The sequence below is a fragment of the Cryptomeria japonica genome, chromosome 4, assembly GCF_030272615.1.
Source record: "Cryptomeria japonica chromosome 4, Sugi_1.0, whole genome shotgun sequence".
In the NCBI taxonomy this organism is placed as follows: Eukaryota; Viridiplantae; Streptophyta; class Pinopsida; order Cupressales; family Cupressaceae; genus Cryptomeria; species Cryptomeria japonica.
In genome coordinates, this window is record NC_081408.1 from 33,254,333 (window position 1) to 33,260,967 (window position 6,635).

Genomic DNA, 6,635 nt, shown 5'->3' on the forward strand with positions numbered 1-6,635 from the left:
TTGGATAACAATCCAATAGAATGAACTTCTAGAGATAGCATCTACCATGCCTGATTACAGTCCCGATTAAGCTCAATACCAGAGGCCTTTGACCTCTTACTTAAACCCAATTTGACCATCTATGATCCACCAAATCTCCTTCTCATATGATATTGCATTCCATGACCATGAACATACATTTCATTCCCATTCCATGATCTACAATGAGATCTTACATCACTTTATACAAACCCTAAGGCCTAAACCAATTAGGTCGGCCACCTAAAAGATATTACAATAAGATCATTACATACATTCATATTACAATGATATGCAATATGGGCTTTAGACCAAAACAACAATAACCAATCCATAAATCATCCCGACAACGTGTAGAGAACATGTTAACATGATACTGGTCCATAACCTAGATAGGTACCAGACCAAATTGTTAGTTAAGATAAGAGGGGGGGGTGAATCATAAAAACTCACAATTCAATTTATTTATCAGGTTCAACCTCGGTAACCTCTACTGATATGCAACTATGATAGTAAATTATTCAAACTCATAAAAAGAAATGCATAAGACATCATAACACATTCAACACCAAATCTAATGTGGAAACCCAAACAGGGAAAAACCGCTGTGGAATTTCGGACCCACTAAGAAATATACCCTTCTAGAGTATGCTCGGTTAAAAGCAAATCCTGTTAAAGATTACAAACACATTGCTAGATGTGACCTGGTTAAGGGATTTCCCTCAGACTTGTTAGAGTCTTGCACTTTGTTAGAAGTGACCTTGTCAAAGGATTTCAAACACTCATTTAGAATGTTACCTTTCTAGAGGGTTTACAAATAAGACTGTTAAGTCCACTCGGTTAAGAGATTTCTTGTCACTTACAAAATAAACAATAGTATTAAAATATATTTGCAACTTCACATCTAAAATGCTAAAGCAGATTCTTATTTGCTCAACACTATCTAGTAATAGGACTTATCTTGTCCCTCTGCTAGGCTCCATACTCTATTATTCAAACAGGTCTTCAAGCTTCTGTGCTCGGTAATCACTATGTAGCATCCCTATGCTTACACTTGCCCACATATATTGTTCATCAACAATTCCTTATTTATAAACAATTTTCTAACCGCTGAATCTCCTTGATCACATTTCCCATGATCAATCATAGCCATCAGATCTTCAAACTTGACTAGGTTCATTGTATACTTTGATCTAAAAATGTTTTACCTCGCCTTGGAACCTACATTCCTTCCTTGGAACTTGTGCTTGGTAATTGTGGTTCAATCTATGTTGTAGATCTTCCTCCTGTGTTTTCTTTGCCATAGATCCTCAACAAACTTCTTTCACGATATTCCAATCATCCATACATCTCCAGCTCATCAGCATCCTTCATTAAATAATTCTTTTATTCATCCAATGCGATCTATTATAACTCAGTTGTTACTCGATAAATACTAAACTTCACTTGGTATACATTCTATCTTCATTAACCAATAGCAATAACCTTAGGGTTTACCGACTAGGTTCTTTGCTCGGTAACATAGTACAGTATTAAACAACATATGTAGGATATCAAAACAATCAAAACAACATGATCTCATCATTGTCTAACTCGGTAATAGTTGCCCATTGAATAACTTATTATTCCCCTTCATTATCACACTCTTTCTGTGTCACTTACCGACCTCTTAATTTTCATCAAAACATACTTCTCAAGATATGGCAACATCGTACTGAATCAGAAAATCAATTTCTTGACGTCAATGGCAAAATAATGTTATTAGGACAATAATCATCCTTTCACAGTTATATCATCAATCTCCAACAACCTTCTCAATATCCTTATAGAAACTTACTGAAATGCCAACAATCTCCCTTTGTGAGAAATGCTAACAATCTCCCCCTTTGGCATTGATGGCAAAACCAACTTTGATGGTAATACCACCATGATTTGTTTCAATTGATTCAGATTCAGATTGCTGTAGAAACTTCTCTAGAAATTTTTTGGAATTCTCCCTCAGTCATTAGTCTTCTCCCCCATACATTAGTCTTCTACCCCTTTGACATTAATGCTAAAAAGAAAAACTAATTCATGATTTCTTCCTTTGTGAAGCAATTTCCTTGTAGTTTCATTCTCGGTCAGAGCAGCTTTGTCTTCAATCACTTTACTGGTACAACTTTAGGTGACCTCCTAAAGTGTAAGGCAGCATCAACTCACAAATAGTTAGTTATCCTATTGAGTCATAGAATTGATGCTTTCACCGAACTCTGCCAGTGAATACTAGATAGGGGTAGGACCCCTAACTTACTTCTAAGATACTCAAAAGTGTCCCTTGGCAATGGCTTTGTGAAAATATCTGCTATTTGTTCCTTTGAGCTAATATATTCTAGCACAACTTTCTTCTCTGAGATAATGATACTTTATAGAGATATGCTTTGTCTTAGAGTGCATTACTAGATTCTTTGAAATGTTAATGGCGCTAGTATTATCATAGAATATAGTTACTGGCTCGGTAACTTCCTCATTCATACCTTCCAACAGTTGTTTGATCCATGCAATATTGGTACAATTCAATGCTACTGCAACATATTCAGCTTTAGTTGTTGACTGTGAAATGCATCCTTATTTCTTGCTAAGCCAACTTACTAGCCTGTCTCCCAAAAAGAAAGCTCCACTGCTTGTGCTTTTCCTATCATCAATGTTTCCTACCCAGTCAACATTAGTATAGCATTGGTATTTTGGTATGGTTTTGTCATTGATGTCAACACCTACTGAAAACAAGCACTTTGGAGAACCAGTAATATTCACCGGCAAGCAAGTAAACTGTGCAACTGTTACTGGTATATGGTTCACCGGTAGGATATAATGTTCACCGGTACCTGGAATGATATGGAAGACACTTGGTAATATTGAAAACATCATATGGACACTTTTTTTTTAAGGATTGATCATTGGTATATTCATATTTACATATTTTCTTTTACCAGCAAATAGGTCCAGGGTTATCTAGGGTTACACCGGTAGGTTTATCTTTTCCAGATCAGCATGGCACACTATGGAGATGATTTATTATTGATGTAAATGCATTCAGCCAACATGTTTAATTGGTTATTGCATCAGATATTATATTGTATGTAAAATGTTTTATTGTAATATCTTATAGAGCCGACCTAATAAATTGGTCTTAGGGTATGGAATAAATGTAAGATCTTGTTTGTAAGATCAAGTGTGAAATGCGAAAAATAATTGTGTGAAGGTATATGCGAGATTAAGTAAAGGTATACACGAAGACATCATTTGAAGGTGAAGATAGGTTTTTGTAGAAGCATATCAGCATTACACCAGTACTAAATCTAGCATATGAAGATGTTATTTTGTGCAGTACATTCTTATTGGATTTAACCATCCAACTGTAGTCAGTGTGACTCCCATTTGTCATTGAGCAGTAAGCTCTAGGCTATTGGCCTTTCTACATGTGCAGACCCCTTTTTGTACACTTACTATCTGTAAAGCGAAAAATCGCGATCGAACCCTAGTTGCTCTCCCCTCTTCCAACTCCAAGGAGAGAGAAGGGAGATTCACTAGGGTTGATGGTTTTCACTTAGGGGAGAGACTTTACATTCAAAAGAGGGGTTGAAACCCACAAGATCCAATCCCACACAATGCAAGATTGGATGCTAAATGTGTTTCAAGGGTTAAGAAAGCAAGGCTACCCTCTTTTGTAAAGAATGTGCATAGAAGAATTAAGCTAGGAATGCATAGAAAGTGACAAAGATTCGCTTATAAACTGAGATAGGGATATAGGATGAAGCTGCGGACCTGGAATTAGCAGTAAAATGTCGATACGGCACTGTCCTGCAAATTTGAGCAAAAGTTGTCGGGACGATGGCGCCCGAGCGCCACGGTCCTCCGAAAAATCCGCGAAACGAAGGGGGATCTGTTCGTCTCTGCACAAGGATTCCAGATCTTCAATTTCAGCCGCGTACCTGCAACCTACACACAGAAAAGCGAAGATGATTGGGGGGTTAGGGATTAGGGGTTTGCCTTTAGGTCAAACCCCGGTTTTGGAATTAACCAAGAAATGAGCAAGTGCTGTAAATGTAAATGACTGTAAAACAAGTACTAATACCTTGTTCTAAGGATGTTTGTATCCTTATGTGCGAAGGTATAGATGTTGTATGTTGTTGTAGTATGTTGTATGTAGTATGTAGTAAGTGATCTCCTCTTCAATGGTTGAATCCTTGTCTTGAATGCAACACTTAGCCTTGAATGGAGACTTGGAATGAATGCTTGAATGTTTGAATGCTTGAATGCTTGAGTATAGTTTCCACGCTTTGTACACATATCCTCTTCATGCCAAATGAGAGAGAAAAATGTAGTTTATATACTTGTCATTTAGGGTTGATAGACTGACTTTCCCAACCTTAGGCTGACCAGGAAAGATAATTTCCCAATTGCCAACAAAAAGACCCGAGACCCCTTAGGAGACCGGGCCCAAAATAGGCCTAGGGACCAAGGCGCTGGGCACCATGGTCCTGGGGGACCAGGGCGCTGGGCGCTCTGGTCCTGGGGGACCAGGGCACTGGGCGCTCTGGTCCCACCTCCCGGGACAGCAGGGTGCAAGGAGGTTCAGGCCAGGGTGCTTGAAAAATGCAGTTTTCAGTGTCGTAATCAGGTTTCGGGGTCTCCATTCAGGTTGCGTGTTGCGTCGCCATCATGAAGACCAAAATGCAGTCGAAATTGCAAGTGTCGCAATTTTAGGACGCTACATTTAGCCCCCACTTTAGCGGGAGTATGTATGCTCATACTTCCGGTAAAGTACAAGGAAACAACATTGAAAGACTTTCACCACGTCAAGGAGGCAAGACACACCAAGCCCCCAGTGGACTAAAGATCTTACGACTTCGATTGACAAAGTAAAAGGGAAGATCACGAGGGAGAACCATGACTGTCAGTAGTAAGGTTCCCTCACTATGAGTCATGCAAGAAAGATATCAAAAATTTTCAAGGCAAGGCTAAATTTGCCAAGAAATTTTCAAGTATCTTGAAAAGATATGGACGGGATGTATGCCCCCCTACGTTAAAGCGATCGCACACGCCTCACCGGGGGTGATTTCTTTAAGGTAGTGATACATATAAGAAAATGAAAAATGGAGAGGAGCACGTTATCACAGGGATTTAGCCCCCAAGTGTGAGATAAACCCAAGGATAATAGACACAAAACACAAAGCACGAGGTGACTTCGCTTTCCTCGGGGTCAGTATGTTGTATGATAATTCATGTATATCATATGTATGTATGCATAATTGTTCTTCATTCCCCAATCAAGGAAGGTCACCTAGAAGAAGGGAACACATGTGTCTTTTGAGTCAACATGAGAGAGATCGAGAGAGATCTCAATGCTTTGCATCGTCCTCAAGTAGACAACACTAAGGACAACAAATAGAAGAATGAGAATAACATATAGAAGAAGTAACACAAGAGAGGAGGAGAGAATCTGCTATGCTAATGTAACTAGTCTAGCACGTCATCTACCCCCCGATCTTGCTGATCAATGTTTTGGGAAGGCAGGGAACACGCTAGAGGAGGAACATCCAACACAGCAGATGGAGCTATCACAAGATCCAAACAAGGGCTATGTTCATATCCCAAGCCGCGGTGTTCTTGTCTAGGAGCTAGGATAAGCGCTTTAGAAAATTCATTAGATAAATGGTTACCAATATCAACAAGTTCATATTCACTATCAGAAGCAAGAGAAGTAATATTTTCATCATGAATAACATTTTCATCTATATCATCATCAAGATTTATAAAAATAGGATCTTTAACTCGCACAGGATCAAGACCATCATGCATCTTATGTTTAGGAGATTTAGGCTCAATGTCCGGCTGAGGAGAAAATGGAATAATGCTTGTTGAAGGTGTTTTTGGAGATTGTAAAGTTTGAGAAGCAGCTGCTTGAGCCCTAAGACAATGCTTTCGTCGGCGTTCACATGCAGAACGATTTCGTCTAGTCTTAGTAGGAAGTTGAGAAGATTGAGGAGGAGGGATGTTCTCATCCTTATCACTTGGGTGTTTAGGTTGTGGTCTCTTAGGCTGGATAATAGGAGAAGAGGAAGGTCTCTTTTCTCTATAAAAGGAAGGAGGAGGAACTGCTCCATATAAAGGAGGAATTTTTGGTTTGGGAAGAAGACCAAGTCCATCATGACGAGGAGGTATAGGTCTACTCTTAGGAAGTTTATTAGGCATAGACATAGTCACATCCATGGGAATGGGTTGGGAATCTTCTTGAGGAAAGACATTAGTTTTATCTTTCAAAGGAAGAACTTCCTTCTCAAGAATGATAGGAATATCAAGTTTAGGTGTTCTAGGTTCACTTAGAGATAGGATCATATCTGTTTTCCACTTTTGATAAGATTTGAAAAGATGATCACTTCGCGGAGGAAGAGATTGGAATTGTTTAGGCCAAAAGTAATCAATAGGAACGCTAGAAGTTCTTTTAGTTGGTTTAAAGAGACTATGATTGACAGTAACAACTTCACCATTATGGGGAAATTTCAAACACTTATGAATAGGAGAAGCAATAGCTTTCATGGAAGATAGCCAAGGATAGCCAAGCTTCACATGAAATTGTT